This window comes from Schistocerca piceifrons, chromosome 2 (genome assembly GCF_021461385.2).
Source record: "Schistocerca piceifrons isolate TAMUIC-IGC-003096 chromosome 2, iqSchPice1.1, whole genome shotgun sequence".
NCBI classification, from domain to species: Eukaryota; Metazoa; Arthropoda; class Insecta; order Orthoptera; family Acrididae; genus Schistocerca; species Schistocerca piceifrons.
Genome location: NC_060139.1, coordinates 204,836,885 through 204,849,231, shown reverse-complemented (window position 1 = coordinate 204,849,231; position 12,347 = coordinate 204,836,885).

The window sequence follows — 12,347 nt, the reverse complement described above, 5'->3', positions numbered from 1 at the left end:
TCGATCCCACTTCATAACCATTCTCAAAACTGTCGATAATGACCTTTTGCTGTCTGTTGTTAAACTAAGATGTGAACCAATTGTGAGCTACATCCCGTATTCCGTAATGGTCCAACTTCTGGAGCAATATTTTGTGATCAACACATTGTTTCAGGAATATTGTCATGCACAGTTGGTATGGAATTCTCCCGCAGTTGGTTCATGGGGTTACTGTGTTGAGAAAGGACCATTTGAACAGACAACCTCTAGGCATGCAACGCTGCCACGGAAAGCATAAGCAACACCTTTTCCATAGCGACGCATCAGGTGGTGTAAACTGCGACGCCATTAGGCAGTGAATGACTGGAAATGAATGATTTGGAGTTTGGATCACGATATACACAGTGGCAAACCGAAGGAAGGGTTTTGGGTTTGGCAACACCTGGAGAATGCTACCAGCTACCATGTGTAGTATGGATAGTGAAATGCAGACGAGATGGTGTTACGGTAGAGTCTTGTTTATCCAGGTTGGGGTGAGATCCCACATTGCGCTCAAGCAAATGCTAAATGCGGAAGGTTCAAATGGTTCAAATGGCTCTGAGCACTATGGGACTCAACTGCTGTGGTCATAAGTCCCCTAGAACTTAGAACTACTTAAACCTAACTAACCTAAGGACATCATACACATCCATGCCCGGGGCAGGATTCGAACCTGCGACCGTAGCGGTCGTGCGGTTCCCGACTGTAGCGCCTTTAACCGCTCGGCCACTTCGGCCGGCAAATGTGGAAGGACATGAACACATTTGACAGAATTTTGTACCGTGTACAGTAGAAGAACACTGCGGCGACCATGATAGTTTGCATCATTATGACTGTGTACCGTGCGACAAAACAGCAATTGTTTGGCAATGGTTTTTGGTCAATACTTTCCTGAAATGGACTATAAATACCCATAGTTCGGACCTGAACCAAATGAAACACCTTTTGGATGAGTTATGGTATGACTTCACTCTAGATCACAGCGTCCAACTTCCCTATCTTCTCTGGTTTCGGCTCATGAGGAAGAATGGCCTACCATTTCTCCATAGACTTATGACACACCGCAATGAAAATGTCTCCAGCAGCGTTCGAGCGGTCATAAAAGCGAAGGTTGACTAAATCTCATTTTAATGTCCACCAATTGGTGTCCAGATGCCATCGATAAGATAATGTATATGGTCGTAAAGCTAGAAACTACGGACGAGAGTATTTAATGGAAATTGGACCAAAATTAAAGTGATAGTAGTCAGATGCGGCGCCGGCCGCTGTGGCCGAGTGGTTCTAGGCGCTTCAGTCCGGAACCGTGCTGCTGCTACAGTCGCACGTTCGAATCGTGCCTCAGGCAGGGATGTGTGTGATGTCCTTAGGTTAGTTAGGTTTAAGTAGTTCTACGTCTAGGGGACTGATGACCTCAGATGTTAAGTTCCATAGTGCTTAGAGCCATTTGAACCATTCAGATGTGGCCTCCGTGGAAGTGAGATAGTTATGGCTGTTGAGAAGAGGCCTAGTGCAGCAACTCGACGTCGCATGGACTCAACAAGTCGTTGCAAGTCCACTGCTGAAATACTGAACCATGCTGCCTCTATAGGCCGTCTATAATTGCACAAGTGTTGCCCGTGAAATATTTTGTGCACGAACTGAGCTCTCGATCAAGTCAGATAAATCCATAAACGTTCGATGGGATTTGGCGATTTGGATGAACAGATCATTCGCTCGAATTGTCCAGAACGTTCTTCAGACCAATTGCGAACAATTGCGACCCGTGAAATGGCTCATTGTCATCCATAAACTCTCCATGATGCTGAGGGAATTAGATTAGGGAATGAGACACTTAAAGTAGTAGATGAGTTTTGCTATTTGGGGAGCAAAATAACTAATGATGGTCGAAGTAGAGAGGATATAAAATGTAGACTGGCAATGGCAAGGAAAGTGTTTCTGAAGAAGAGAAATTTGGTAACACAGAGTATAGAATTGTCAGGAAGTCGCTTCTGAAAGTATTTGTAGGGAGTGTAGCCATGTATGGAAGTGAAACATGGACGATAAGTAGTTTGGACAAGAAGAGAATAGAAGTTTTAGAAATGTGGTGCTACAGAAGAATGCTGAAGATAAGGTGGGTATATCACATAACTAATGAGGAGGTATTGAAAAGAGTTGGGAAGAAGAGAAATTAATGGCACAACTTGACTAGAAGAAGGGATCGGTTGGTAGGACATGTTCTGAGGCATCAAGGAATCACCAGTTTAGTATCGGAGGGCAGCGTGGAGGGTAAAAATCGTAGAGCGACACCAAGAGGTGAATACACTAAGCAGATTCAGAAGGATGTAGGTTGCAGTAGGTACTGGGAGATGAAGAACCTTGCACAGGTTAGAGTAGCATGGAGAGCTGCATCAAACCAGTCTCAGGACTGAAGACCACAACAACAACAACAAACTTCCATCATTGTTTGGGAACATGAAGTCCATAAATGACTGCAAATGGTCTCCAAGTAGCCGAACATAACCGTTTCCAGACAATCATCGGTTCAGTTGCACCAGAGGGACCGGTCCATTCGATCTAAACACAGCCCACAGCATTATGGAGCCAACACCAGCTTGCACCAGGCCTTGTTGAAAACTTGATTCCATAGCTGCGTGGGGCCTATCATTATGCCTTAGCAACTGAAATCGGGACTCATCGGACAAGGCCAAGGTTTTGCAATAGTCAAGGGTCCAACCGATATAATCACAAATCCAGGAGAGGCGATGTGCAGTTAGCAAAGGCACTGGCGTCGGTCGTCTGCTGCCGCAGACCTTTAACGCCACATTTCGCCACTGTCGTAACGGATACACTCGTCGTACGTCCCACATTGGTTTCATTGGTTCATGGCGTTATTTCACGCAGTATATCTTGGCTTTAGCACAGGTAATTATGCGCAAACGCTGCTGCTCTCGGTCGTTACGTAAAGGCCATCAGCCACTACGTCATCCGTGGAGAGAGGTAATGCCTGAAATTTGTTATTCTCGGCAAGTTCTTGACACTGTTAATCTCGGAATATTGAATTTCCTAACGATTTCCGAAATGGATTGTCCCATTCTTGCAGCTCCAACTACCATTCCGCATTCAAAGTCTTTAATTCCCGTCGTGCAGCCATAATCATGTCGGAAGCCTTTTCACATGAATCACCTGAGTACAAATAGCAGCCCTTTTGTGCCTCGTCTGCGCCATACTAACGCGATCTATACATACGCATATCGCTATCGAGTGACTATTGTAACTTCAGTGTACACGAAGCTAACGAATAACAAGCATTGCTAAATTCTAGAAACACCGAATCAAACAAAGCCTATTAGCAAAGTGCTAAATGGTAAGCCAGTCACGGTTTCATATTGCTTATCTAACATTGCTTATCTCACAGCTTCCGGGTGCAATCAAAATTTCACTTTATGTGTTTCAATAATAATTATGGGCCGATTTCAAAAATTTTAAAGTTTTTCATAGTCTACTCATTATGCAGTATAATCTTACTTTGAGGGTTCAGCACAGTAAGACTCGCATTAGAGATAGAAACTGTATACATATCTTGAGCCATCGTGCCTCACAGTGAGCAAATTACCCATAATATATTCATCCAGTTTTTGAGACTGAGAGCACTTAGCGACAAATTTTCCCACGTAATTTCAAACAATTTCGGAACTTTTTCTAGCTGATATACCCCTCCCCCCCCCCCCAAACAAATGTAACGAAAGAAAAAAATTATCGCTTACTACGCTTCCGCTGTTCAAGCAGTGAAACTTCAGGGCATAAGGCATAACATTTAAATTTGTCACTGCTTTACTACTAACTTCATTCACAGCACATTTTGCGAACAGTTGTCAGATATACCTCTGAAAGTACTAGCAAAATTATATCATTGTGTGACGCACAATTCATCAACTCAATTGTTTCACGTGTGAATCTATTATATACATGGGAGTTCTATTCTTCAAAGAATCGGGCTTGGGGAGTTTCTAATTATTCCCCGTCCGAGGCATACAGTGTGTCGTGCATTTAAAAATTCAAATTCAGTTCCGCAAGATCGACATTTTCGGAATCCATACAGATTCCACGGAGAAAGTTATTTTGTTCTAGATGGAGGGCGACAGTTATTGAACTATACGAAAAAACAAACGTAAATTGGTTACAAACTACGGCGTGCACACACCATATTCTCAACTAAACGTCACTAGAGATATTCAGATTTAGGTTATGACATGTTCGATATGCCTGCCATCATTGATGATGATGTGGCGCAGACGAATAGCGAAATTCTGCAGGACACGCTAAAGTGTTAGAGCGTCGATGCTGTCGATGACCTCCTGAGTGGCTGTTTTTAGCTCAGAAACGGTTTTGGGGTTATTTCTGTACACCTTGTCTTTAATATAGCCGCACAATAAGGAGTCACACGTGTTCCGAAGAATATGGCGGCCAATCGAGGCCGACGCCAATGTCCTCTGGGTACCCCACATCCAGAATGCGGTCCCTAGATGCTCCTCCAGGACATCAAACACTCTCCTCCTTCGATGGGGTCGAGTTCCGTCTTGCATGAACCACATCTTGTCGAAATCTTGGTCACTTTGGATAACGGGGTTGAAATCATCTACCAAAACCTTTCCCGTAGCGTTCGGTAGTCAGCGTGCCATCAAGGAATATCGCACCGATTATTCCGTGACTGGAAATTGTACACCACACAGTCACCCGTTGATGGTGAAGAGATTTCTCGATAGCGGCAAAATGTGGATTCTCAGTCCGCCAAATGTGCCAGGTTTGCTTATTGACGAACCCATCCAAATGAAAGTGGGCTTCGTGCAAGCATGCGCATACTAATTCCCATAATGCAACGTGGCCAACCGTACAGTTTGAACGTCCTAACGCAAACCGTTCAAAAGTTATGACGATTTTATTTCTTATGGTTCAATAATTGTCTCCCTGTAGATCATAATGTGCTGACTCTGAATACGTTCTAGTACTGCGCTAAAAATAGGGTGTGTATAAGAGGTGAGATGGTGAACATAATATTTCTTGCGTCAATATCGCTTAGAAATAGCAATGCTCACATTACCGGTTTCGACATTTGCGTACTATCTTCAGAAGTGATGAATCGACTAACAGCTTCGTCACGATCGATAACAATTCGAGTCTTGCTCTATGAATATCATGCAGCCGTATAAAATTCAGGTGAATCCGTGATGACGTTACAAACTTTCAGAAATGATGGAGAGCTGTAAATGTATCAATCTGAGGTAACGGACCCTGGTCAGGATATGACCGACTCTCAAGCTGAGAGCGAAATTCGTTCTGATACCTCTGTCAGTTGAAGCATCCCCAACTCTCTTGTGGTTCCCTTTTTAGGTACTCCACGTCGACGTCTGCTCGTAGATACGTATCGTCGGTAGGTTTTCCGGCTTTACTTCCCGAGGTGACAGCGACGACTCTCCGATGAGGTGCGGGCCTTGTGTTTTGCTATTACTGCGAGTCTTGTAAATATCGCTTTTATTTAGTAATTTGCCCGGCTAAAATTCTCCACTTTTATGATTAAGACAGCCTGCGCCACCTTTCGGAGGGAGTGGGGACGTCAAAGAGTCACAAAAGTTCATATTAAGCAGCCCCTAAAACATGTAAATGTTCACTTCAGTTAGCATGTTACTTAATGCCTACGCTTTCCGCTAGATGGTGCTGACTTACTGCTAAGTAGCTTTGGTTCCGTAAAACCTTCACTGATTAGTACTAGGTAAATGAAGTAAGTACAACACTCTTGTATTTCACTTTCACTCTATATTCAAGGATTAAGATGGTGATGGATGATGGTCTATTTAAAAGGTTCCTAGCCTGGAGGAATCTAAATAGTTCGCAAATGCCGATATGCACGTCTCTACGTCCAGATTTGCAACTAACTGCACACGACACTTTCAAAAGTCCACACGTTAACATCTGAATACCGGTACTTCTGAATTCACTGGTATCAACAGATAATTTGAGTTTCTGTCGTCTATATGTCCGTAAAGTTCCAATCTAGCACTAAAGTCCTAAAATCCCCTTAATACTCCGTTGCTACCACCAGCCGGAGATAGTACACTACATCACTTTTAATCTCCGTAATATTCTAACAGTTTAACGTGAATCTTAACACGATAAAGTCGAATCTAATTATTGTCTCGCTGACTGACACGGGATCCCCGCCCTTTAACGAAACAATCAAGGAAAAAAGGCGGCAATAATGACGATCAGGCCTTTTTATAAGTTTTTCATCACAAGAGTTTAACGTCTCTGCCTTCTCCATGACGGAGCTTCCGTGGCTTTGCTGTACTTAGACGTTAAACTACTTCCTCATGTACTATAATTTTGATCTGCAATTACCGAGCTCTGATTCTATACCATTTTGCCCCTCTAAAAATTCTAATCTTAATTTTAAATTATTCTTTCTATAGTTTTTATCACTGTAAACTGAATCGAGGTGTTACGCAGTGGGATACATGTACCACTACTGTTGTTACGAAGTTTGTAGGGCAGGCGACTTCCAGAGCTAGCAGTATGGACCAAAGCAAGGAAAAACTTTCAGTAAACATGGGCTCTAAAATGCATTCTTTAAGAGCTATGAGCAGTTGTTCACATTTGCCACTGTAAAACACATCTCTTCTACTGAACCAGTCCCCATAACTCTTAAGATATACATTTTGGAGCCCGTACTTACTGGACATTTTTCTTATTTTGGTCCATACTATCAGATCCGAAGTCGTCTATCGTACAAACTTCGCAACAACAGTAGCGGTACACGTATTTCACCATCAGAGGTATCAGAACGATTTTTAGTTACCACTTCTGACTCAGTCGTTTCTGGGCCAAGGTCCTTTACAGTAGATTCATACATTTACCCTTTCCCATCACACCTGACTGTTTGAAATTAAAATATTTTAAGTGTGCTATTATATACATAAAAGGATTATGGAAGAGATAGGATACAGAGAGTGGTGGAAGAGGGACCATAGGCGAAGCTGGGCGAACAATAGCGCTCTCTGCATCAACTTACATTTCATGTGTGTAAATTTTGAAAGTAATACATTGAAATCACAAGCTAGAGTAAAACCGAACGTTGTAATTTCTTGGTGTAATAAATTATTATATGAACATTTACAAGGATGCATATGGGGAACTATTTCATTCAGAAATTCTATATAGAACTTGACAGTTATTCTACCAGGCTCTGGTGTGCTATTGAGTTTTAGCGATTTAAGCTGCTTTTCGACCTCACTGGTTTCCCATTTCCTCCCGCATTGTATGACATTGGCATAGTACCGGCATATCCATCCTTGTTAAGCAGGAGGAGAAAACCATAACACATAGGAATATTACAATTTTCAACACTATTGTAAGCTGTAATTTCATTACCAATTTATTGGCAACCGATTTCGACGCCACTCTTACACATCAACAAACCCTGTAAATCTGCAGTGGCTGAACTTTCCCGGAAGATATCAGTCGGAAAGTCCCACGTAAGAATAACAGGTAGTAGCATTAGCTCTTGTAAGCGACCGCATACGGTGAGACCGCAGAAGTTCTTTTTGCGGTCTCACTGTGTGTGGTTGCTTACTACAAGAGCTGATGCTCTTGCCAGTTATTTTCACGCGGGACCTTCTGACTGACGTCCTTCGGGTAAATTCAGCTACTATATCTTTATAGGGCCGATGATGAAGTGTATCGTCATCGAAATCAGTTGCCAATAAATTGATAATGAAATTACACCTCACGGTAGTGATGGCAACTGTAATTGGCCGTACTATGTTTCCCATTCTAGGAGCACAAGTGTGGCTACTTCTTTCTCCCGCTCATCCACCTTGAGAGGTGTTGACAGATGGACGGACGGGCTCTACTTGTCCCGGGTGATACTTGTTCCCTGCGCTGTTGGCCGTTTGAACATCATCTGTGCGGACGTTTACCCATTTCTATCACGAAGAAGTGACAACAGCATTTCCCCTTGTTTCGAATCTTCGATCGTACTGGGATTTTCTAGAGTCTCTAGTGCCTCCAGAGAGGCATTGAATATGGGAATGAATCTTAACTATTAAATGGATTTGTTTATCTGAAGATGAATTGCATTTCACTACTAATTTAAAAATATTTAAATTTACATTAATACAAGTTTCACGGGCAAATGTTTTCTTCAGGCAACTGTCACCAGAGGACGTATGTTACAGGAATTTGACGACACTTGGCTGCATTAGGACAATTTAATAATTTGCTTCCGGTTTCGGTCACTGACCATCATCTGGCAGCTAAATCAACGTCAGAAAGCAGAAATGATAATAAAATCTCACGTATAAATGTCATAAAGCCATGAAATACAAAAACGTAAATTAAGAAAAACTGGCTATTGCAGAAAGTATGTCAGTCGTACTGAACAATACGGTCGTAATACCTGTCAGTTTCTTGAATGATAATCTAGAACAATACTATTTCATACATCAACGACCTTCCTCATGCACACAAAACAGGACACTGGCCACGGGTAGTCAGGACATAGCACTAGAAGCCAAAACAGTTGTAACGTCAAAGACAACGCCAAGATGTCCAGTTGATATAAATCATGACATACAAAAATAATTACAACAATTATAGAACATTATAAGTAAAACAATGTACAGGAACCACACATTTGGGTATTTTGTATTGGTCCCTCTGAGGAAATGTATTCCAAGTAATTCATGTTTGATTATAAGCTAGGTGTGTGTGCTCTGTTATTTTAGGCACACATGTGGACATGAAAGAATGTTTATATTGACAGATCTCCTGCATACTATCATTAAGATATCCGTTATTGAAATTACTGTGTTGCGACACTGTACCTTGTACTGTTTAACCCTGGTTTTGTTATTTCCAGGTTGATCTAGCTTCTAAGTGATGTCCTGGGAACCTTAATCAAAAATTATTGGTTTCTGTGTCCCTGTCTGTTGGGACGTATGATACATTGATTTATACATTATACCAAGCATTTACCTCTTTTGTTTTAATTTTGTTCGAAGATTTTCATCCTAGGTCCCTTTATTTACATTATTGTCATGTAATGCTTACTAAATAAACAGCAAAGAAAGCCAACTCTTTTTGATGCTTGTGGTTTTTGAACATTTTTTTAAATGTGTTGTAATTATGGTTGTTTTAATCTTAATATTATCGTTGTATGTTATGACTGATATCGACTGGATGTTACAAGAGAATTTGCTTCTCGTGCTATGTCCTGACAACATTTCGCCAGTTTCCTGTTGTGTGTGCACGAAGAAGGTTGTTGACGTATGAAATAGTACTTTTCTTCTATATTACCACTCACGAAACTGACAGTCAATTCGATGGTATGGTTCAGCATCATTGACATGTGTCCTGCACTAGCCAATTTTTCGTAATTACGTTTTTGTTCAAATGATTCAATTGGCTCTGAGCACTATGGAACTTAACATCTGAGGTCATCAGTCCCCTAGAACTTAGAACTACTTAAACCTAACTAAACTAAGGACATCACACACAGCCATGCCCGAGGCAGGATTCAAACCTGCGACCGTAGCGGTAGCGCGGTTCCAGACTGAAGCGCCTAGAACCGCTCGGCCGCACTCACCGGCTACGTTTTTGTATTTAGTATCTTTATGACGTTTTGTACATGAGGTTTTGTTCTCATTTCTTTTTCTAACGTTGATTCAGGTACTAGAGTATGGTCAGTGACCGAAACCGGTATCAAATTAATAAATTATTTTAACGCTGCTTAGTGTCATGAATTTCAAAATTCCCTGCAGCCACTTGCTGGTACAGTCATTTGACTCCGTTCTGACAGTGATGTCATTAGAAATAAGAGCATTGGTATCCCTTTTTCATAGCTTCTGCATCCAATAATGTGCATCCCGTTCTAAGACGTGTATATTTCTACTGTCTATTGTCAAACCACATCCCTGCTACCATTACAACATGTATCAATGCTCGGTCTTTCCCGCTCTTTTCTTAAAATGTATCCATACGCGGTCTCTCCTGCCCTTCTTAAACTTTTGCAAAATTTTGAAGCTGATGGTTTTTGGGATGGATTATAATCAGTAATGCAATATTGCTGGCAAAAGTTAATTATATTCTGAAAACGATTCTTCAAATATTTACTGTTGGTAATGAAATGATTTTACAATCGTTCAAATGGGACTTACTTTTTACAATAATCTTACAACTAGCGTTGCGCAAACATACCTTCAGTAGTCTTGAGTTTCTCAAAAAAAGTAATTCAATAATGTTAGTTCCTCTTATGATAATAGTTAGCTGATGTCTCCGTACATCCGTTTATAATCTCTTGTAAATCATAGCTGGTGGTTGGCAGGCACACCGCTCCTCTCAACCTCTTGCTTCAGGCTTGCTACCGACTCGCTTCACTTCTCGCTTACTACTGACTTCCTACGAACGCTCAAGTGCGGTCTCTCCCGCCAACAATGCTTTCTGGTGCAGACAGTCCCTGCTACCATTACAAAATGTATCAATGCGCTGTCTTTCCCGCTCTTTTCTTAAAATGTATCCATACGCGGTCTCTCCCGCCCTTTTTAAAATTATATCAATGTGCTGTCTCTCCCCCAACAATACTTTGTTGCAGGCATTCCCTGCTACCACAGTTATTTCCAAAATGACAAATATTAATTATTCCTACTTAATCCTATTAATAAAATATAAACATCTTTCCTAGATTGTTGTTTGACAATAGACAATAGAAATATAAACGTCTTACAACCTGCAGACAATCGATGATAGATGTAGGAACAGACAGTTGACCTGGAAGAAAAAGAAATATACCATAATGCGCACAAAAGGCGAAGTAATCTGCCTCGTTACAATTACACTTTTGGTAACAAATCACTGGGAATGTTAACTACAGTAAAATACCTAGAAGTGAACATCCAGAAAGATCTAAAATAGAACAACCACGGAAAAGAAATAGTAAGAAAAGCAAATACCAGACAGACTCATTGGGAAAATCTTAAGAGAATGTAATTTATTCACGAAATAAGTGGCTTACAAAACACCTGTTCGTCCGATTCTTGAGCATTACTCGTCAGGCTAGACTAGTGGACGTCAAATTTTTTTGCTTAGGAGAGAAAACTGACATTGTAACACCTCGGGCTGCATAGGGAGATGGGAAGGAAGGGAGTAAAGCGACCACTCAAAGAGAAATTCAAGTTTCACTAAACCATGGTTATTGACATATGCCTACCACTTACACACTTGGCTCTACATATTGTAAGCTATCACAACAAATATTCTTAAGTGAAAAAGAAAGTAATATACTGGAATTACATGCATTTAATGCATTTAATTTCCGTACGTAAGTGGGTACTGTGGACAGGATCACCGCAACAGGATCCCATGTTGTTTTTTAGATTTTCAGGCACATTTTTTAGGAATCTTGATTCCCTAGTACCTGAAAGAATGCCAAGCGCTTGCAGGAGACCGTTTCAATCGGACTTTTGTATTCGGCCAAATATAACATAACAGTGGCTATTTTTGTAACTTAATTAATTGAAAATTAACACAAATGGATAGAATGGCGAATGATAGCTTTGTATATGAAATGGTTTGGAAGTCAGTTTTATCTGTTTTATTAGGCGTGTTTTTTTTACAAGCAACTAATTCTTGTTGCAGTGAACACCTTGGCCACTTTTCTCGGCAGTGGTGCGGGAGCTTTACCCGATCGGACGCCATGTCGACATGAGTGATTCACAGAAAGAACTATGAAAGTGAAATAAATCATAAGAAACTGCTTTTGTCGGATGAAAGACGTTGATTAGATTAGATTAGATTAGATTAATACTAGTTCCATGGATCATGAATACGATATTTCGTAATGATGTGGAACGAGTCGAAGTTTCCAATACATGACATAATTAGGTTAATTTAACAACATACTTAAGTTATTATAACAACTTTATTTTTTGTGTTTTTTGGTTTTTCTTTATTTTTTATTTTTATTTTTATTTTTTTTATTTTTTTAATATTTTTGTTTTTTTTCTTTTTTTCTTAATTTATATCTAAAAATTCCTCTATGGAGTAGAAGGAGTTGTCATTCAGAAATTCTTTTAATTTCTTCTTAAATACTTGTTGGTTATCTGTCAGACTTTTGATACTATTTGGTAAGTGACCAAAGACTTTAGTGCCAGTATAATTCACCCCTTTCTGTGCCAAAGTTAGATTTAATCTTGAATAGTGAAGATCGTCCTTTCTCCTAGTATTGTAGTTATGCACACTGCTATTACTTTTGAATTGGGTTTGGTTGTTAATAACAAATTTCATAAGAGAGTATATATACT